Source organism: Ambystoma mexicanum, chromosome 14 (assembly GCF_040938575.1).
Source record: "Ambystoma mexicanum isolate Mex_15411 chromosome 14, UKY_AmexF1_1, whole genome shotgun sequence".
In the NCBI taxonomy this organism is placed as follows: Eukaryota; Metazoa; Chordata; class Amphibia; order Caudata; family Ambystomatidae; genus Ambystoma; species Ambystoma mexicanum.
The window spans coordinates 267,038,328-267,061,522 of NC_090940.1; the positions used below are offsets into that span (position 1 = coordinate 267,038,328).

General features: G+C 47.1%; 1 protein-coding gene across 6 annotated transcripts in view; it reads right to left on the reverse strand.

Annotated features, from left to right (window-relative positions):
• Positions 1–23,195, reverse strand: part of MDGA2 (MAM domain containing glycosylphosphatidylinositol anchor 2) — a 2,250,375-nt gene that overhangs the window by 87,487 nt on the left and 2,139,693 nt on the right. The gene's annotated exons all lie outside the window — the stretch shown is intronic.

Sequence of the window (23,195 nt, forward strand, 5' to 3'; positions counted from 1 at the left end):
AAGTAACATGTTCCTTCTCCAGCATGGGGTCTGGCATGGATTCACATGCTCATGAATATAAGAATACATAGCAGTACACACATGCACAACCAACGGGAGGTGGCAAAGGCTCAACATTAAGCATTACATCAAAACTCAACATTAAGCAAGACTTACCTCTTCACCAGGCTCACCTTAGGCGAACAGGTTGCGCAGCACTGCTTGGCCGACCCTGGACTCCTCCCTGGAATCCCGGTCGATGCAGTAGAATCTCGTGAAGGTGTGCGTCGACCTTCACGTAGCAGCCCTGCAGAAGTCCAGCAGGGGCACACCAGACAAGAACGCAGTGGTAGCAGCGATAGCTCTGGTCAAATGGGCTCTCGGACGGCCAGGCAACGGCCGGTTTGCCAACCGATGACAGTGCATGATGCAGCTGGAGAGCCATCTGGAAATGGAAGCCTTTGAGAGAGCCTTCCTTTGGTTCACAGGTCCAAAGTTCACAAATAGCTGTGATGTCTTCCGAAAACTCTTCATGCGGTCCACGTAGAACTTCAGCGTTCTAGCCACATCCAGCGAGTGCAAAGTCCTCTCGGCCGGCGACAAAGGCGACGGGAAGAAAACAGGTAACACCAAGGGCTCGTTGAGGTGGAAGTCCAACGGCACCTTGGGCATAAAGGAGGGGTGCGTCCTCAGCACCACCCTCGTGTCGTGAAAAGTCAAGTATGGAGGCTTTCAGGATAGGGCCTGGATCTCTCCCACTCGTCGTGCAGAGGTGATGGCCACCAGAAAAACAGTCTTCCACGACAGGAACTTCAGCGGTGCCGAATGCAGGGGCTCTAATTGTGCCCCCATGAGCCTGGTCAGCACCACGTTGAGCTCCCACGCTGGCGGGAACAATCGGACAGTCCCTTCATAAATTCCTTCACCAGGCGATGGGATCACAAGGACGCCCGTCCTGTGGTTCTGGTGTATCGGGAGATCGCAGCCAGATGTATCTTAAAGGAGGCGTGAGCCAGTCCAGCCTTGGCCAGCATCAGTAGGTACGGCAGCACTTGAGGGGCCGTAATCCGCAGAGGGTTAATCTTCTGTGCACGGCACCAGACAGAGAACCTCTTCCACTTATGTCCGTAGCACTTGAGAGTTGAGGACACCCTGGCCTTTGCAAGAACCTCTCTGCAGTCAGCCGGGATATCGTACCCTCCAAACTCTAGTGCTGTAGGAGCCAGGCCTGCAAGTTCAGCGACTCCTGGTCGTGATGAAGTATGGCGCCTCCTTCTCTGGAGAGAAGATCCGCGTCCGTCGGCAGCTTGACTGGTGGGGACGCTGACAAGTTCAGAAGGTCCAGGAACTAGATCTGCCTCGGCCACGCCGGTGCGACGAGGATCATCCTGCACCGGGACCTCTTGAGCTGGTTGACGAGTCGGAGCAGCAACGGCAACGGAAGGAACGCATATAGGAACAGGCCGTCCCAGGGGAACGAGAATGCATCGCCCATGCTCTTTGGCTGGGGAAACCTGCTGGCGAACCTCTGTCACCTGGAGTTCGTTGCCGTCGCGAATAGGTCGATCTGCGGTTTTCCCCATCGCGGAAGAGTCGATCCACTTGATCCTGACATAGTTCCCACTCGTGGCACGAGCGCAGTTCCTTGCTGAGTGAGTCGGCGATGGTGTTCTTTATGAGATGAAAAGGCACCAGAAACATCCCTTGGGCGACGGCCCAATGCCATAGATCCTGGGCTTCTTTGGAGGGCTGGGGATCTGGTTCCTCCCTGCTTCCGGATGTAGAACATCGTGGTGGTGTTGTCGGTGAAGATTCTCACCACCTAGCCCTTGAGGGAGGGGAGAAAGGACCTGAGGACCCAGAACACTGCACAGAGCTCCAGGATGTTGATGTGGAGCGGCTTCTCCTCTGGGAGCCAAAGGCCTCTCGCATGAAGTTCTCCAGTGTGCGCTCCCCACCCTTCCATGGAGGCATCTGTCGTCACCGTTATCTGGTGAGATGGGGTCTGAAAGTCTGTGCCTGCCGTCAGATGAGTGCGGGTGCCCCACCACCGGATCGCTCGTCGGAAGGTCTCGTTGAGCGGGATCCTGTCCTCGAAGCTACCCATCGCTTGGATCCAGCAGGTGTCGAGGAACTCTTGCATAGGGCGCATCCGAAGCCTGCACAGGCGCACAAGATATATGCAGGAGGACATCATCCCGAGGAGGGACTTGATGGACCTCACCCTGCCCACGTCCGTGGCCAGCAGGCGCTGCACCTTGCCCAGGATGGCCTTCGTCCTTTCCTCCAATGGCGAGGCCAGGCGCGCCACTGTGTCGGGCCTAGCTCCCAGAAACAGTGCGACTTGCAACAGGACCAGGTGGGATTTGGGAAAGTTGATGGAGAATCCCAGGTCCGTGAGCAGCTGGACGGTCTTCGCTGTGTGATCTATGGCGAGCTCCCTTGTCCTTGCTCGGATGAGCCAGTCGTCCAGGTAGGGGTAGATGTGGATTCCCTGCAGATGCAGCCGGGACGCCACCGGTACAAGGACATTGGTGAACACCCTGGGTGCCGACTTCAATCCGAACGGGAGGGCCTTGAACTGGTAGTGCCGTCCTTGGACCAAGAACCTGAGGAACTTTCAGTGTCCTTTTAGAATGGGGATGTGGAAGTACGCATCCTCCAAATCCAACGACGACAGGAAATCGCTCTCCTCCAGCTGTCCCAGCACGTGCTGGAGGGTGACCACCCGGAACTTCTGTGCCTTGATGTACTTGTTCAGTCGTCACAGGTCCAGGATGGGGCACCATCCTCCTGTCTTGTTTTTCACGAGAAAGTACCTTGAGTATACTCCGTAGCCCCGGAGCCTCTTCGGGACGAGCTCGATGGCACCTTTTTTGAGCATCGTCCTTACCTCCAATAGCAGTTGAGGGACGTGATTTTCCTTCCTGGCCATGGGTGGAATGCGGGGCACTTTTTTAGAAATACGAGGGCATGCCCCTGGGCCAGGGCGTCCAGCACCCAACGGTCGGTGGAGATGGACTCCCACACGCTGACGAACTTCACCAGCCGGCCTCCCTCCGGGGTGCTTCAGTGGGGGCCCGACACCGCTGTCGGTTCAATCTTGCCTGGAGGACGCCTTGCCGTCTTGGCCTCCCTGGCGACGACGGCGGGGTCCACCCGAATTGCCTCGTCCTCTATAAGCTTCCTGCGACGAGGAGCGGGCCGCTTGGCGGGACATAGAGGAGCCACCGCCAAATCCCTTGGAGGCACCCTGCTTGCCTCCGGTGCTCCGAAAGGACGCCCTTTGTTGCCGGAGAATGCCTATGGCCTTAGCTGTCTCCGTGTCCGCCTTGATGGCTTGGAGGGACTCATCCACTGTTTTCCCAAACAGATTGTTCCCGTCGAATGGCATGTCCAAAACCTTGGCTTGTACGCCCTGGCAAAAATCCGTCGCCTTGAGCCACCCTCGTTGTCTAAGGCAAACGCGGTTGCCTAGCTGGCGGAAACCGGTGTCGGCAATGTCCGTTGCCACCGTAATGGCGTGGTCCGGCGCCACTACGCTTTCTTGCAAGATCTCCAGGGCCTCGGCCCTCTTGTCGTCCGGTAGGAAGTCCAACATGGGGGCGATCTTGTACTATAACTCCCTGTCGTAGCGGGCCATGATTGCGAGGGCATTGGCCGCCTTAATCGTTGTTGCCGCCGACAAGATAACTTGTCGTCCCATTGCGTCCAGCTTCTTCTCGTACCGATCCCTCTTGGCAGGCATCGTAGACGGGTTCTTGAGATGGGTGAGACCCTTGTCCCAGATGTCATCCAGCAGAGGCACGGTGAGGACTGTTTTCCTCTGGCTGGATGGATCCGTCTTCTCTTGTTCGGGGGGCTTCCTGCCGAGCCTGGCTCTGGCTCCGCCGTCGAGCCTGGTTCCGGATCCTCCGTCGGTGGTAAGGGCAATCTCGTCCTTATCTCCGAACATAAGGATTGTATCGCCAACAAAATGGCCGCCGAGTTATCCTGCGGCTCCGGAAGCGACGGGAGCGACAGGTGACTAGGACCCTTGCCGGTGCCGCTGTCGCTCTCGTCGTCACCTTCGTCGGGATCCCTCCCGTAGGAACGGGCCTCTTCGACACGCTCGTCCAGGCCCTCTAAGACTTCCACCAGCTCCTCCTCGGATGCTGTGTCCGTGTCCACAATGGCCACCGCCCCCCCCTCTTTTTCCGCTGGGGTCTTCACGGGGGTCTTTTCGATGGGTCTGAAAGAGGCTTCCCTTCGCGGAGGCAGGGAGACTCTGGGCCCCGAGGTCGCCTCCACTGGTGTAGCCTCCACAGGCTGCGGCAGGGCCACTGCAAATTCCTCGATAGAGGCCTTGGCCGGGTGAATCAAGGCCTTTACCACCTTGTGTGGGCCTGTGGCCTTCACCTTGGGGGCAGGGTCACCGCATCGCTCCCCCTCGGCCGGATCCTTCGAGCTCGACCAAGGCCTCTCCAGAAGCTTCGCCGGGTTCTCGGCATTCCTCTTCCCTGAGCCAGAGCGTTGGCTCGTGGTTGATGGCGCTAGAGAGGGTGCTCCCTGCCTGGCAGCCAAGGAGCCCGACTGTTCGGTGCTCCCGGTGCCCGCGGACTCACGGTGCTTTGCCTTCTGTTGGGCCCCCGTCGCCGGGGCGCCCTCACAGGACTTAGAAGACTGCTCGGACTTCTTCTTCTCACCTGACGGGCTCTTTCCTTCCAGACTGTTAGAGAGACGAAGGTGTCAGTCCCTGATGGTCCATTCCGACATGTTCCTGCAAAACGCACAGTCCTTCTCCACGTGCGTTTTGTCCTCATAAAGGCAGTAGAGACATTTTGAGTGCTTGTCCTCCTTGAATACTTTCTGCAGCTCGCATCCAGGCCAAACCCTGAACAGCTTTCCGGGCGTCGAGCTTCCTTTCTCCTAGGCCATGTTCGGGTAGGCCGCAGAAACTTCTGGACTCCTCCAAGAAGCTTAACTCGATGAAATCTTCACCCTTGAGGGGTGTAGACAAATCCGACACGGATCCCCGTTAATTGGATGTAGAGACGGTGGAGCTTGAGGCTTTATTTGACCGAAAAATGAGAAATTCTCTTTGAAAAACCGCGAAAACGCAGCAAAAGCTCGAGAGCTAAACACGAGGACTCCCAACACTTGAGCGTGCGGTAAAAATCTGAGGAGGGCTGCCAGGGGCGGGGCTTAGGGAGAGGGCAGTCATTGCCTGGGGGCAGTATGACCCAGAGACCAGTGATTGGTTACTACTGAGAAAGACAGATCAGAAACGAAACTGATACTGATTTTTTCTTTACTGAGGATTCCCGGCCTGACGACCGGGAATATTCACGAGCATGTGAATCCATGCCAGACCCCATGCTGGATAATTCCTTTACTCTGTAAACTAAGGGAGGCGTAACCTTTCTCCTATAGATATATATATGTTAAAACTCTTCCACATCGGAGTCTGGTTAACAAATAAACAAGTACCCAACAGATAAACTGGGGGGATGTGCTCCAGAGTTTTCAATCCAAGTATTGGCCATGCTGACTTAATCTTGATACACTGCAGCATATGTATAAACTACTTGGAGGGTCCGAAGCACATACTATCACAGAGGGTCTCCTTTGTCAGAACCAGTCCTCTACTTATTTCCGCCTTTTTTTGTACATCCCCTGGAATTGCAAGATATGTTTATTAAGCGAATGAAATCGGAGGAGTTGGGATTTAGATGCCTCCCTGATCCTACTGTTGAATAAGCCACGGCGAATACATTTTTTGAACCCAGAATCGCATGAATTTCACAGTATTTGGGATTCACAGTTTATGTTGAATTTTAAAGAGATTCAGGTGACAGTTGGGTTAAGCTCATGATAATTTCACGCTGAGTAAGTGTTGTTATACATAGTGTGTTGAAGGTGTCAAACCCTTTCCGCCCAACACAAAGAAAAAGCAAACAAAAGTATGAAGTCAGTGTAAAAGGTCAAAACATTTCCTGCCAGTGACGCCCAAATAAATCAACCCAACTGTTAATATAGAAACTAAAATGAACTCCCTCTTTACAGATGACAACATATCTTAAACACTTCCTGAGAGTTACCTTATGCATTTTCCCCCAGGTATGCAGATCTCTTAACATTGCAATACTATACAAATACATGTTTTTCATGTCAGCAACGTCAGAGAGTGGAAGTCTGCATAATGATTGCCTGATGTGTGACTCCCTCTGATTAAGCCGTACTGGTCTTTCTGAGTTTACTGATTTGAAACAATGGGATCTCCGTATTATAAAATACTTATTCTCAATGGAACAAATAGATGAAACTCAGAATGCGGAAACGTCATGCACACCTAATTTGCAATCTGACTCATCCTGCAGTAATTTCAGAGCACAAGGTCTGTTAGGAATTTCTTATATTGTAATATAATAAGCATGAGTAATACTCAATGTATTGACCTTCTAATGACAAAATGCAGACTGACTCTGCTGCTTTGCGTAAAACATTAAAATGTCCTGCTTCTGCTTTACTTATTTGATCCACTTCAACAGGGTGAAAGGCTGAGCTGTTCTTGACCACATTCAAACCTGGAACCCTCAGTTTACATATAGATCCTTGCAGGACATGCCTTAGCCTACTTATATATCATACTGAAGAGTATGCTGTCCTATCTGCACAACATCCAGAGATGCACAGGACTGCATTACCTCTTGCTAATCCATCTATTCATCTTCACCTAGCACTCCCTCTCCCATAACCATTCTCTCCCTTCCTGCTGCATTTGGACATAATTTATGTATGTGTGTGTCGCCAAAAATCAACCTAAACCTGCACGAGCATTTGATAAAGTAAAGGTTTATGGCTCTTAATCCTTAAAAATGATTTCGGGAGATTGAGGCTGGAGAGAAAATCATTGGAAACCTGTAAACAAACCAAAGTCTCACATTGAGATTCACAGGAGTCTGCAGATCCATTTTGAGAAAGTTGTACCAGGCTGATTCTTGACGGTGATATTGTTATGAAGCATTAATCCCAGATCCCTGGTTTTGGTGATGGGACAGGAATTTTACTCATAGTGGTAGACACGTGGAAGGGCAGCATACTGTAGATGTTATGCCCAACAATAATTATTCCAATCTTATTGCCTGGCAGTTAGCATCATACCTTTAGACTTTGACCCATTTGTTTCCAAGCAGATACAAAACAATTTTTAAAAACCTATAGAATCCTTATGAACTAATTTTTATCATGTGAAACATGATTGCCAGATCACCCTCAAATAACACTGCCAGAGTTACACATCCTTTGGGCATCCTCACCCTGCATGAGCAGACAGACATTAAGATCACTCTTGATGGGATATTCTTCTCCCAAAATCTCCTTAAAACCATACTTAATCTTCAGCATTGGACATGGCTGCAACCAGTGCTTAAAACTTAAGAGACCCTTCGACAAGATAAAGGTGTTCCTAACAGTTTTAATATCGACTTTATTTCCTGGAACTCATGCGGGGGATCACATTTGAATACATTTTTGAGTAAAGATGAAACTTATACATGCCCCCGTATTTATTTTTTCGAGGAAACCATGATGCTGTTCGACACGTATATAGAAGGTTTCTATACCTTCTCCTCATTAGCATCGGGGGGATAGCTGGGCGGCCTAGTGGCGGTTTGATTATTGCTGTTGATCGTAATCTGGGGTTTCATGGTAATGTGATTTTTAGGAGTGATTGGCTTCTGGGTATTGTTTTATCATCAGAGAATAATGTAGATCCTATCCTCCTGTTGAACTTATACTGGAATCCACTAAAGGTGACCTTGGACATAGTGGAGGAGTTTCTCTGAGAAATTCTGGGAGGTTGGTTTGAGAAGGGGTTTGGAAATTGCATTATCATGGGAAGTGATTTTAACTCCGCCTGTGTGGAGGGTTCTATGCTAAATGAAAGAGGGGTTACCCCAAAACTGCTCCACCCTAATCTTAAGATAGGTATATGGTGGGACACGTTCCTTGAACATTTGGATCTGGGGCTCTTAGACCATGCCTCGGATTGGAACCTACCCAAATATACCTGGAAAAGGGGAAGTAATAGTTCCAGAATTGATTGTTTCTATGTATCCAATAGCTGGAAACAAGCGTGTGGAAAATTGACACTCATGGATGTAGAGTTGGATGATCATATTCCTCTACGCTTCTCATCACTTCCAGGTCGTGGTTATCCACATGAATCCTGTGTTTATGGGTTTAGAGTCGTCAAATAACGGGAGAAGGATTGTATGGAACAAGAAAACGATTATGAAATTTAATACCTTGGTCTTGGAGAACCTGACCCCTAGCGTTGCATCGAATTAGTAGGGAAGATGATCTCTCACTGGGGGGTTCATATTACAATATTATTATATTGTCATGTGCATACAAAATCAGGACGACAGGCAATTGGGAGGTGTTGAAACCCAGGGAGAGGGTTGGCGACTCCAGAATCCAAAGATCCAAGCGTATTAAATATAGGGATCTAAGGATTCTGAAGAAATTACCCATCTCTTTTGCTGAATTTCAGTTTAGGAAAAAAAAAATCATCCTGAAACATATAAATTAGATGAAATCCCTAAAAGTTGATCAGTATCTTGTAGCCCATCAACAGATGATGTACAACGTTTGTAAGGGCAGAGATGTTAAATTTTAAGCTACAGTCAATAATACGCTCACGCCGGTAAAAGATAGACTTGTTTGCCCTATCCAAGCAGAGGCTTGGTGTTCTTATTACAAGAAAAAGTTTGCTTTGCCTCCTGCTTTTTCTAGGGAACAGGACATAGATTTAGGTCCTCCAGTGGTGGGTGATTGCGCTTGCGATTTCGAGGATATCATATGGGCGATTAATAAACTTAAACCATCTACAGCGCCAGGCCCCGATGGTATTCCTCCTTTCGTTTTAAAGGTGACTCCTGAAATGTGGGCCGAGTTGCTTAAACCAATATTTGATGATATTTTTCAAAATCACATCATCCCTAAATCTTGGACTCAAAGTATTATTGTACCCATATTTAAAAAAGGCGATGTCCTCAATCCCCAGATCTACAGACCCATAGCACTTCTAGATGCAGCTAGTAAGGTCTTTGGTATTTTACTTTTAAGGGACCTTAATAAAGTGATCAGGAAGAATGCTTGCTTTAGTAAATTTCAGGTTGGCTTTAGAGAAGGTTTGGGAACCGACTTGAATGGGAATATTTTGGCCCATTTAAGAGATACAGTCCATCAATCCAACATGGGTGAAGTTTTTATGGCATCCTTAGACCTTTCCAATGCCTTTGACGGGGCGAGATTCTGGACTAAAATGTTAGCAATGAATTTCCCTCGAAAGATCTCCAACTCTTGGCTCTGTTGCACAGGAATACCTCGGTCAGGGTTCGTATGACTCATGAAGGTTCTCTCTCCGAGCCCATTGACACTAAGGTTGGGGTTAAGCAGGGCTGTTCACTTGCACCCACGCTCTTCAACCTATACATTAGTGATGTGGAGGACATGTGGCAGGGCCCTTCCATTGCGCCGGTTAGGTTGGGGAGTTTGGCTATTGAGTGGATGGCCTTTGCTGATGATTTTATTCTTTTTGACCGCACTCCTCGTGGTCTTCATAGAAAGATGGATATTTGTTATCAGTATGCAATGGCGAACAATCTCTCCCCTAATGCTTCCAACTCACGAACGATTGTGGTCACTAAGAAAAGAACCATCAAATCATATATTTGGAAGATGGGAGAGGATCAGGTGGAACAGGTCCAGGCTATAACATATCTAGGCTACAATTTTACCAATAGATCTAGCCTGATGATGTGGAAACTGAGCCTGGAAGAGAAAGCGTCTAAATTAACGATTCAAATGACATTTTTGAAGGCCAGGGTATGTACATTTTCGCTCTTACCTATAAGGCGTTTTTATCTTGCTAAATGGGAGCCAGTTCTTCTGTATGGGTTGGACATTTGTACCCATGATATGAGCTTGTGCCTGAATGTGGTCCAGGGGAAAATGTGGAAAGAACTACTAGGCCTATCTATGGCAGTCCCCAATGCCATTATCCGCCATGAGTTATGTCTTATCTCACTCAAAGCAAGATATTTGTGGAGGCAATTATCCTTGTTTAGAAAGATGAATGATCCACCGGTAAACACTCTATATGAGTTGTTAAATCCGGGTCAGTAATATCTATTAGAAGGTTAAGTGATAACATGAATCTTTTATTAGATACTCTGGGTCTTTGTCGAGAAGACCTAGTACAACGACCTGGTCTAGTTAAGAGACTTTTATTCAAGGTGGATTGGGTGGACACAGTAAATGGCGTAGAGTCCTACTCCTCCTATAAGGAATATGCTAACTTTGGACACGCAAGGGAAGGTATTCCCCAAAGATTCCCGTGTTATAGGGCGAGATTGATATTTATGCGCTTTAGACTCAATCAGATGCCGACTTTGGAAAGGATACGGCACTGGGGACATAAAGAAGAGGAACTTAATTAAGAACAAATTAGTTTCACATGCCGTTTCTGTGGAGAAACTAGCACTTTAGAAACTCTTAAGCACCTTGTTCTAACTTGTACCCATTTTGAGTCCAAACGCGCACTCTATCTTAAGGATAGATTTAAAAGGGATCTTGAAATGTCCACCCATTTGTTTTGGAGCCGTTGTATGTGGCGTGTGAATATTTCTTTAATTCTAGCATTGAATTTATTGCTTCAAAATATAACAGAGGAATTGGAAAAAAGGAATTTAATATGCAATGTTTTTATAGTGAAACAACATAAAAAAGAGGAGGAGAAAAATAATAATAATTAAGGGCTGGGAGAGATTTTCTGAAACTATTATGAAGATGTTTGCGATTTTGAGGACATTTTTTTTTTCCCTATGGTATTTTTTATTCATTCATTTTAGATCCATATAGGTTGTTTTATAAAAATGAATTGTATACTGTTTACTATGTGCAAAATGTTGTATAAGGTTTTATGTAAACTAACAATGCAACAATAAAAATGAAAAAAAATAATAATCTTCAGCATCAAACTTAATCCATGCCAGCATCCTTCCCATAAACATGCCTGCCCCATGACTAATTATTTTGTTAGTTATCGGCTTGCTTCTCTGGGATGGCTTTCTCCTCTCCTAGGCCTATAACATTGTCTTTCCATGTGATTCCTTTTGTGAGCACCCTGAAGCCTTCGGGTTAGTGGCGCAATAGAAAAAATCTAGATAGATAGATTAGCCTATCCTGGGTAGCCCGACCACTCAGCCCTATGCTTCTCCCACCCAATTTTCCTCACAATCACTTGACACAAAAAATAAGTCATGTTCACAGATTACTTTATCCCACTGATTCAGGGAACATTTCCCAACCCTATTCCTCGTTCCAATCTGCTACTTACAATTAATGCCTTTAACCGATGGATCCAGGGCACACTTAATGAGATTGCCCTTGTAAAAGCACCCAAATGACAGAAACAAACATAGATGTATTTGTGACAAGCAAAGAATGCTTCAAGCAACTAGCATTGGGCTCATCTATAGTTGGAAGAAGCACCACTATTTGAAGGAGAAAATAGACTTTCTAAAACACATAAGAATTGATAATTCTGTAATTTGCATATTTAAATCTTGCTTCTACTCCAACAGACTCCTTAAGGCATCCCATGTGCAGACAGAAATCTTCAGAATCATTGACAAGTTCAGGGAACCATTTAGCCTATAATCCTGCATCCTTCCCTCACAGGAACACTCTCTCTTCTAATTTCTTCCCTAAGCAATTAAAGTTGAAAGAGAGAATCATTTTAAAACTAGCTTCTACCCCACTTTCAGCTCAAGAATCACCAAAAACCTATTTACCAAAGAACTTCTACCTTTTGTTCTCGCCTCTATCCCAGGAGCAATTACAGTAACTAATTACAAAAAGCTCTTTGGCAGGTTCAACCACTGACCCATACCTTACATATTTTTAAAACCTTTCCATGACTCCCCACTCATTTCTGAATCAATTAGGGCTAATAACAATACCCCAGTGGACTCAGGAGTAGTTCCTCATAATTCAAAGCAGGCTTTTGACCATTGCAGAAAAGGCACACCTAGACCAACACATCTGAACAATGTATGTGCCATTATAATTATAATTAGTACCCCGGCGAGAGACAATCAGAATGAAACAAGCATTCTGATTGGCTCTCGCCAGGTCCATACCCGGCCGGGAATCCCTCCGTCGGGATTCCACGGCCTTTTTCCCCGTCGAGGGGCGTGGCAACCCCTCAGCCTATGGGGAGTCTCGAAGCGGGGCCTCCCCGCGGCTGAGAGGCTGCCTTCGCCCCCCGCTGGGGACTCGGGTAAGTATTTTTTTTTCTCTCTTCCCTCTCCTCCCTCCCACCCGCCCCCCCCAACTTACCCTCTTGTTTTGGCGTCCCCGGTGGGGGACGAGGGAAGTCTCCAGCCGTGTGGAGACTCGGAGAGGGGCTATCCCCGCTCCGCGCCTCCACAGGGCTGGGGGCTTTCCTCGTCCCCTGCTGGGGACGCAGGTACTTTTTTTTTCCCATCCCACTCCCACCCTCCCAACCCCGCTTACCTTTTTCTTGATCCTTTTTTGCGTCCCCGGCGGGGGACGAGGGAAGTCTTCAGCCGTGTGGAGACTCGGAGCGGGGCCATCCCCGCTCCGTGCCTCCACACGGCTTGGGGCTTTCCTCGTCCCCCGCCGGGGACGCAGGTACGTTTTTTTTTTATTGTCCCCTCCCGACCCCACTTACCTTTTTCTTGATCCTTTTTTGGGAGCGGACGCGCTGGGAACACATGTGTTTCCAGCGCGTCCGCTCCCGATGACCGCCATGGAAAGGGAAAACGGACTCGTTTCCCTTTCCATGGCGGCGGCCATTTCCTTGGCCGATTCTTTTTTTCTGTCCCGAAAGGCCGTAGCGTTTCAGGACAGAAAGAAATTGCTTTTAGTACCCCGGTCACGCAAATATTGCGGGCCGGGATACTAATAGCAATATGACCCTCTGGCGGGGGCATTACCGACTCTGTTAAGGCCCTCGCCGCTCGGGTCATACTGCTTAATTATTTTGCAAAACTAGCCAACAACGCAGCATATGCCCAGTTTAGAAAATGTACAGAAGACAAAAATCTTCCACACGTTGCGCGAGCTGGTTTCAGACCAGGTCACAGCACACAAGCTGTACTCATATAAATGTTATTTATTTGTAAGGGGCCAAGAGTAAGACTCAGGCGCAGAGGCATGTAAAGTGTTGGTTATAGACTTTTATTTATTACAAAATATTAAGAGGGGTTGGAGGAAATCCCATCTATCCCTAATCTTAAGAGGGGTTTCTCTGCCTCAACAAAACAGAGGAACGTCGGTGTCATGATGTTAAAAGAGCATCCTCCGTCCGGTGTCCAAAACCCTAAACTGACCCTTACACGCTAAACTCAATAAAATGGGCAACTTTGGGTTTTTCTGAAGGCCATGTACTTGTAGTTTTCTTTCAGAGTTCCAAACAAAGTTTGAAGGTGCAGAAAGCAAAAGGAATAAAGTTCCACCAGGAAAAAGGTGTGCTCCCTTCCCCTAGATTTCTTCTGGTGGCTCAAATTTCACTTTATCACAGTTCCAGTTTGCTCAAGGGGGAAGACTCTTCCCCTTGAGTCTCCTTTCAACACACAGTAATTTTTAATTCTCACTCTCTGGATCGCAATCATCCTGAAGGGGTATGGTTCTCCCTTTTCCATTGATTATCACTATTCCACGATTTCGCTGACCCCTGATCTTTCCCAATGTTTTTCCTAGCCCATGTATATTCTCCTGCCACACAGATCTCTGTTTTACTGGCATTGAGACAGATATTAGCCACACACAATGCTTGGTGTCCTGTCATTTTTTCGACCGCAAATGTTTCGAATGGCAAACTTTTGAATTTTTTTTGCCGAAGTGCCATTATTTCGAATGACAATGCCATTGAAAAAAATTTGAAAGTGCCATCGACATGGGCTAGGGCTTGGGTTAGGTTTGGGGGGTGAGAGGGTGGCGTGGGGGTTGGAGGGGGCTGGGGGAACCCCCCCAATATACACTAAAACTTTGACCCGTTACATGGAGCTGTCCAGTGCTGAAATTACAGCACTGGACAGCTCCATATAACTTTTCAAAGTTACAAAAAAAAGCATTGAAATTCTACTTTTAACTTGTGAAAGTGCATTTCAATTGAAACCAATCCATGACTATTGTCGACGGATTGGTTTAGAAAGAAATGCATGTTAAATATAACATGTCACAGCTTTTGTTTTCGAAACTTTGGTTTTGTTTTGAAATAATCACTGTAAACCACAATGCCTCATTGGTGGTCACACAGGGATATAATATGAGGACAACAAATTAGTTCAGGTAAGTTTAAGGAAAACTGTGTGTCATTAACTTAACAATGGAAATGAGAAAAAAAGAAACACATCAGATGAGCCAGTGGTAGGAAATAGATATGCAATTGCCAAATTGATAGGATAAAACTCTGGGGTACTCTGCAAGTACACAATGAGATGATGGAGTACGAGCAACCCAGTTGCAGCTGGGAAGGGGTGGTTAGTCAGGAAAACAGATGAGCCAGTCCAGTGCCTGATCCATTATGCTAAAGGTATCATGTAACAGTTTAATAAGGATACAATGGCTCACTGTGTGAAAGGTGGAAGAGACATCAAGGAGCACTATCCTCCGTTGTACAACAATCATAAATACCATATACACTATTGAGACAGGCAGATGTTAGCTTCACACAATACCTCAATGGCGGTCAGACAATCAGGGATAAAAAACAAAGAGAACAAATTAGTTCAGGAAAGTTTAAGGAAAACTGTGTCATTAACAGAACACTGGAAATGAGAAAAGAAGAAACACATCAGGAGAGCAAGTGGGAGGAACTAGATATGTAATTGACACAATTATATGATACAATGGTTCACCATATGAAAGGTGGACAAGACATCAAGGAGCACAATCCTGAATTGTAGTACAATCATAGGAGCTACGTGATTTTCCCCCGACAGAAATCACTGCATGCAAAATGTCTGCATGGGAAATGTACGCAAAACAAAATTGTTTGTATATTTCCCATGCAGGCATCCATAAAAGAAAACACCACATCCATACAAACACACACCCCCACCCCCTTATTACCTTTTTTGCCGACCCGCTGTGTCCCTGTAAAGTATGGTGAGCGGGGTGATGCAGGGGACACCTCTGCAGCCCCCGCTGTTCCTAGTTGCTCTCTTGATGGCAGCAGTGCACTAGGCTAATGGCAATTATCTGAAAGTCAATCTGTAACAGTATGGTATTCAAGCCAGTTGATGATTGAAGTCTGTGTGTTGGGCTTTGGGGCAACTCAGAGGTGGATGCTTCTGAGAAACAAGGAGTATCTCTGCCAGGGGTTAGACCTGCTCTTACTTTCACTAAGAAATGAGCACAGGCCTGTAAGAAGTTAGCACGACAAAGTATCAATGTGACATAGAACTGGTGTAGAACAATAAATATCTTACAATACACCAGCAAGTGTGCCAAAGTAATCCCCTTGAAATTCCCCAATGTCCACACAGTAACTTGCTGGATGAAGGTTTTGACCACATGATTCAGGCTTGCATGGGATGGATTTGATTTTGTAAATGTGTATTATAACACTGATAGTTAGAAGAATGATTCTCACAATGTACGTATATTTGGAATGTATAAGCTTCAATATACAAGTGTGGCAGGCTTGATCAACCACGCTCTGGTGTTGTATAAGATAAGCATTGTGAGGGATTAGAAAATTTAGGTTTGTCTGTAAAACAGTTGTTTGATGGCCTTCCGATAGTGGGACACAACATTAGAAGAGGTATAAGCTCTTTGTGGGTACTGTGAAGAATCTGAAGGGATTCTCCCCAGTAATGGATTGGGAACCTCCTCATGTGGCCAGGGAAAGGCAGATGCTTTCTCATGGTGACCCTGGGAGTGGTGTACAGCGGGAGGATCACAGACGGGGGCAATCCAATGAGGAGGTCTGGGAGGAACCTTTTTTTTTTACTTTCTCTGTAATCACTTCTTATTTATAGACCTTTGTTGAATTGAAGAAGTGAGAAAAACAAACTTGGGAAAGACAACTACATGTCCCAGAACTAGCGACTGAGATGAAAAAGTGAGCTGAAGAGGCATTTAGAAGTAGAGAACAGGCAATTGGGCCTAACAGCCCTTGCCAAGGTCAGGCTAGCCTGTACCTGAAATCAATTGCCCAGGCTAAGAGGCATTAAAGGCTGAAGCAGGATGCGGAAGGGAGAAGGAGCTGGGAAGAGAAGCTGAAGCAGGAGCTGGAAGGCTGGCAGTAGAAGTAGAAGGTGAAGAGCATGAGGCTGGCAGTTTACGAGGAAGTGTTATCAATTAAGGGATGCTGAGATAAGGAGAGAGCAGATTTCACCTGCAAGTTCTGAGAGGGTCCTGTGTTCACAAACCCTGCCTTGCTGTGGCTTCACTGAGAGAGACATGCGGGAAGTGACATTTTTACCAGGTGAGTCGAGTGGCTATAGTTACAGAGCCTCGCTGAACTTTGAGGCCCATAGCATGAAGCAGATGAATGTAGGAGACTCCAAGGTGGTGTGGCAGGACTTCGGTCACCGTGCTGCTGAGGGGGTGTGGGTCCCAAGAGTTCCTAAAGTCGTAGAAGAAGAAGCAGAAGTTTGGAAGCTGAAGCAGCCCACAAAGGCAGTGTCCTGAAGCCGGTGAGTGAAGCTCAGCGTTCAGGTTCACTCCTAAACTCTTGCCAGTAACAGCTACCAGCTTTAAAGTGGTCAGTGTCAGAGTGGAAGCGAGTAGAAGTTGTTTGTCACTGTGAAAGTTGTTATACATAATGGAAATGTATCACGTGAGTAAAAGCTATAGTGCATGTGTCTGAAGAAAAGCCTTTCCTTTCCATTTTTGAATGTTTTTATATTACCAGAGTGGTCGCATGACCCCAAGTAAAAGGAAGAACATTTTGAAAGTCTCTGAAAACTCTGAAGCTAACTTTCACAGTTGTTACCAGACTTTACAGCATCAATAGAAGGTCACGTGTGACCAATTAAGATTCCCGACCAGAGTAGAAAATATCTGAGTGTAATACATAGGAATACAATCTCTTACAATTGAAGTTGAAAAATCTACCTGAAAGAACGGTCGTGTATACCTAGAATAATTGTTCCTTTGCAGACTGAACCTTGTTACTGTATGAACAAACATGTATGAACAAACATTCTTTAAAAGTAGACGTTGTTGTATTAATAAGGAGAACAAGTATTGCCCAAACCAAGAGGCAAACCGTTTCTGTAAAGAAGAAAACCCTGTTTGACACAATCCATCTAACATGGAAGTTGTTAAAGGTTCAGTATCCTCTGATACAAGTGAAATATGGTGATCCGAAGCTAGTAGTGTGGCAATACAGCTTCAGGGTAACTACTGGAACCAAGAAGTTGAATATAAAGCTGGGGAAGGGAGTTGGCTGCTTGTAAGAAGATTAAGGAACAAGTTACTTACCTGTAACTGTTGTTCTCCAGCATGGGTCTGGCATGGATTCACATGCTCATGAATATTCCCCGTCGTCAGACTGGGAATCCTCGGTAAAGAAAAAATCAGTATCAGTTTCATTTCTGATCTGTCTTTCGTAGTAGTAACCAATCACTGATCTCTGCGTCATACTGACCACAGCCAATGACTGCCCTCTACCTAAGCCCCGCCTCTGGCAGCCATCTTCAGATTTGGTAGCACGTGAAGTGGCAGTATGACCAAGTGAAGAGCCGCAGAGGGGTAGGCGGGAGGGTTCGCATTTGAATCCATGCCAGACCCATGCTGGAGAACAACAGTTACAGGTAAGTAACTTGTTCCTTCTCCAGCATGGGGTCTGGCATGGATTCACATGCTCATGAATAAAGAATACATAGCAGTACACACATGCACAACCACGGGAGGTGGCAAAGGCTCAACATTAAGCATTACATCAAACTCAACATTAAGCAATTCTTACCTCCTCACCAGGCTCACCTTAGGCGAACAGGTTGCGCAGCACTGCTTGGCCGACCCTGGACTCCTCCCTGGAATCCCGATCGACGCAGTAGAAGTTCGTGAAGGTGTGCGTCGACCTGCACGTAGCAGCCCTGCAGATGTCCAGCAAGGGCACACAAGATAGGAACGCCGTGGTAGCTGCGATCGCTCTGGTGGAATGGGCTCTCGGACGGCCAGGCAGCAGTCGGTTTGCCAACCGATGACAGTACATGATACAGCCGGAGAGCCATCTGGAAATGGAAGCCTTCGAGAGAGCCTTCCCCTGATTGACAGGTCCAAAGTTCACAAAGAGTTGTGACGTCTTCCGAAAACACTTTGTGCGGTCCACGTAGAACTTCAGCGCTCTAGCCACATCCAGCGAGTGCAAAGTCCTTTCAGCCGGCGACAAAGGCGACGGGAAGAAAACAGGCAACACCAAGGGTTCGTTGAGGTGGAAGTCCGACGGCACCTTGGGCATGAAGGAGGGGTGCGTCCTGAGCACTACCCTCGTGTCGTGAAAAGTCAAGTACGGGGCCTTGCAGGAAAGGGCCTGGATCTCTCCCACCCATCGTGCGGAGGTGATGGCCACAAGAAACGCTGTTTTCCACGACAAGAACTTCAACAGAGCCGAGTGCAGAGGCTCGAACAGAGGTCCCATGAGCTTGGTCAGCACCACGTTGAGCTCCCACGCCGGGGCCGGAGCCTCCACCGGCGGGAACGATCTGAACAGTCCCTTCATGAACTCTTTCACCAGACGATGAGACCACAAGGACGTCCGCCCCAGGGTTCTGGTGTATCGGGAGATCGCAGCAAGATGAATCTTGATGGACGCGTGCGCCAGTCCAGCTTTGGCCAGCGTCAGTAGGTACGGCAGTACTTGGGGAGCCGTAATCCGTAGAGGGTGGGTTAATCTTCTGTGCGTGGCACCAGACAGAGAACCTTTTCCATTTGTGTCCGTAGCATTTAAGAGTTGAGGACGCCCTGGCCTTTGCAAGAACCTCTCTGCAGTCGGCCGGTATGTCGTATCCTCCAAACTCTAACGCTGCAGGAGCCAGGCCTGCAAGCTCAGCGACTTCGGATCGTGATGGAGGATGGCGCCTCCTTCCCTGGAGAGAAGATCCGCGTCCACTGGCAGCTTGATTGATGGGGACGCTGACAAGTCCAGAAGGTCCGGGAACCATATCTGCCTCGGCCACGCAGGTGCGACGAGGATCATCCTGCACCGTGACCTCTTGAGCTGGTTGATGAGCCGGATCAGCAATGGCAATGGAGGGAACGCGTATAGAAACAGGCCCTCCCAGGGGAACGTGAAAGCATTGCCCATGCTCCTCAGCTGGGGAAACCTGCTGGCGAACCTCCGGCACTTGGAGTTCGTCGCCGTCGCGAACAGATCGATCTGGGGTGTGCCCCACCGTCAGAAGAGGCGGTCCACTAGATCCTTTCGTAGTTCCCACTCGTGGCACGAGCGCAGCTCCCTGCTGAGTGAGTCGGCAATGGTGTTTTTTATCCCTGCCAGATGAAACGGCACCAGAAACATCCCTTGGGTGACGGCCCAATGCCACAGATCCTACGCCTCCCTGGACAGGGCTGGGGACCTGGTTCCGCCCTGTTTCCTGATGTAGAACATGGTGGTGGTGTTGTCGGTGAAGATCCTCACCACCTTGCCCTTGAGGGACGGAAGAAAGGACCTGAGGGCCCAAAACACTGCACGGAGCTCCAGGACGTTGATATGGAGGGACTTCTCCGTCGGGAGCCAAAGGCCTCTCGCGTGCAGATTTTCGGTGTGCGCTCCCCACCCTTCCAGGGAGGCATCCGTGGTCACTGTCTCCTGGTGGCCGGGGGTCTGGAAGTCCATGCCCGCCGTCAGATGCGCGCGGGTGCCCCACCACCGGATTGCTCGTCGGAAACTCTCGTCGTCTGGATCCAGCGCGCGTCCAGGAACTCCTGCAACAGGCGCATCCGGAGCCTGCACATGAGAAAAAACGTGAAAAAATAGCACTAACGCTCGAGAGCAATAGCACGAGGATCCCAACACTTGAACGTGCGGTAAAAATCTGAAGATGGCTGCCAGAGGCGGGGCTTAGGTAGAGGGCAGTCATTGGCTGTGGTCAGTATGACGCAGAGATCAGTGATTGGTTACTACTACGAAAGACAGATCAGAAACGAAACTGATACTGATTTTTTCTTTACCGAGGATTCCCAGCCTGACGACGGGGAATATTCATGAGCATGTGAATCCATGCCAGACCCCATGCTGGAGAAACAAATAACCGGTAATGCTGATACTGTTGAAGTGGGGAGAAAGTCAGTTTGGAAGCAGAGGCAGGTTATCCTTGTCGCAGTAAGGCAGACTGAAGAGGCAAAGAGGCTGCCCTTTTCATGGAACAAAGGAAAGAAAAGTGCCTTGCCTACCTGTAAAGGTTGAAGTGTCTTTACTCATTAAAATGCCTAACCATTCTCATTCATAAAGTTGAAGCAGAGGTACCAGAACTATGGTTGTTTATAAAAATGTCAGCAGATGTCAGATTGAAGTTGATGGTAGTTGTGGCACACTGTGGAACTAAGGAGTCGGTTTCCATAGTGATAGTAGTAGAGAGGGGGGTTAGGAGGAGAATAATAACCCAAGAAGAAGCATCCTGACAAGTATACCAGCTGTACTGCAGAGTTATGAACAATTGTCGAATTGTAGAAGAAGTAGTAGCTAATCTATTTTCTGAACTGTAACAAAGCCATCCTGGAAGGACGATGTCCAAGATTATCAATGGTGCTGTTTCCTTGGCTAAAATTGGAAAGGGATCTTTAAAGATTAGAAGGTATGTTAAAGTACAGTGCCTTATTAGGCAGATTAATCACACATTACTAGATTATAATGTGTCTGTCACTCAGGTTTTTATAAGTATACGTTGCTATTGAATACCTTACATGTTTGCTATAAACTAGATGTACACAGGATTACTCAGTTGTTCTTTATTCAATCAATCCCCAGCACAAATGCATCTGGGTTATTTTGTATACTAGTTCATTTTTTAGATTGGGTTGAGTTTCCCAATTACCAGATTCTTGCAGCTATAGTGGATACGATTCTCTATCCCTCCTTCTTTGAAAGAACGTGAAATTCTAATTAACTTAGGAGTGCACACTGTCCCTTTCCCTTAACACTTACCTTGCATAGTTATTCTACGGTGGTTGGTAAAGTCTGCGATGTCATGCCCAGTGCACTGCTAAAGGGGACGAAAAAGGCAATAGAGGAGTGAGCAATAAAAACAAGGGCTTTCATCTGACGAATTGCATTAACCTCACTACCAAAGATTGAGAAAGAAATTGTGGCGATAGAGCGGTAAGCTCACACACAAGGGAAGATATCTACCCTCCTGTCAAAGAGTGAGATCAAGTAATTAACTTGGAGGTGCTGTTTAGTAACCAAGCAGCTCCTGCCCTGATAGAAACGTGGCCTTCCAGGAGTAATGCCTCAATTCAAACTGACCGGGACAAGCAACGGATTTAAGGTCTTGCAGCACCGCAGGCACCTGTGCCACCCGTGCTAAATAAGAAGGTCAAGGCGCTGAGAATTGGAAGCTTATTTTGTGTACATTTTTAATAAATTGTTCACGACTGATGAGGCTGCTCCACACCATCATTCCATTACTATTTGTACATTATAGTAATATTTGCATTGTGGACATTTGCGAAAATGTTAAGAATGCAACCTCGATTGTATATTTCTATTTTGATAACACTGAGTATATTAGGGATTATACTGTGTCCCTAAATAGATTGGGCTACGAATGCACTATTATTGAGGTTGATGGTCTATATGGTAGTAAACCTGAGGGTACAAGTGGAAAAAGTGGTTAGACTACCTCTGTGCACAACGCTAGACAGGTTAATAACAATCGGTCTGGTAAGAGTGAAGATGTTTATGTGATTAATCAAATGTGGGAAGTGTGGGGACAGGGAGTGGGAGTAAAAGGAAATAGTCCCATTGGGATTGGTTAGCCCAAATGGTCGAACAACATAGGAAGTTACATTCCTAATACAACCTCTGACATACCCTTCTTCTTCCTAAGCTGGAATACCTGAGGACATGGGCACTTATTTGCACAGGGGGTCTCTTGGAATATATTGATAGCTTATCTATTGTGGCATTTCAGAAGACTTGGCTGATTGAACCCTTCATTATAGACGGGTGGCATACTATCTTTTCTCTGGCAGCTCAAGGGGCTCAGGGATGCCCGAAGGGTGGCTTTTCATTAGGAGTAAAAATAACTTTGGGATTGGTGTAACTCCCTTCAATGTCTGCAAACATCTTGGTTGGTAAAGTCACATTCCCAGGACTTTTGCCTAACTCACGAGGGAAAGACATCATCATCATTAACATCTATGACCCTGCCTATAAAACTAGCCATAGTATGGTAATGAAGGAAGCTCAGGTTATTTTTAATAATCTAATAGGATTTAGCCCTATCTTGTTCTGTGGAGATTTTAACACTAGGATCCCGGATGCTAAGATCCTGGAGGAACGGGAACTTTAGTTCTCGTCTGCACCAATAAAGGTCCTGATACGCCAGCAAACGGGCAAGCGTGGTATGGACTGGGCAAATCTACTTTACCTAGCTGGATTTGTGATGGCCAATGGTGCTTATCCTTCCGACACTCTTGGCACAGTTTACTAGGATTGGGAATAGCTCTACTAGCTTAATTGATCATATCAACATATGTGTGTGTGGTGCCACGCGAAGAGAGTGTCCACTATTCCCTAGTTGCCTACTTTGATATGTTAAATGCTGCCCCAATCGAGTGTCCTGTAGTGATTTTAAGTTGGATCATGCTTCCACCAAGGCAACTGTATGACTGTACTCAAGCATTCCAACATCAAGCCCATAATGGCCATTGCATCGCAAGTGATCACGGATTATGAAACTTGTGTTCAGAGCATTAGGGCTAGCATCTCAACTAGGCCTGCTACACACTGGCAGAATAGTTGGGGTCCAAAATAAATACACCAGAATGTTTTTGACAAACAGATAAAACAAAAAAAAAATGGGATCTGTTTAAAGGGGTACGTGCAGTGAACATGCTTGCTGGATGAAAAAAATGAAATCAGATACCACAAATTATAATCGATGGAAGGCCATGGTGGAATAATCCCTAACTAATAATTCCTCCAGGTTTTGGAGAATCATTAACGGAAACAAACATCT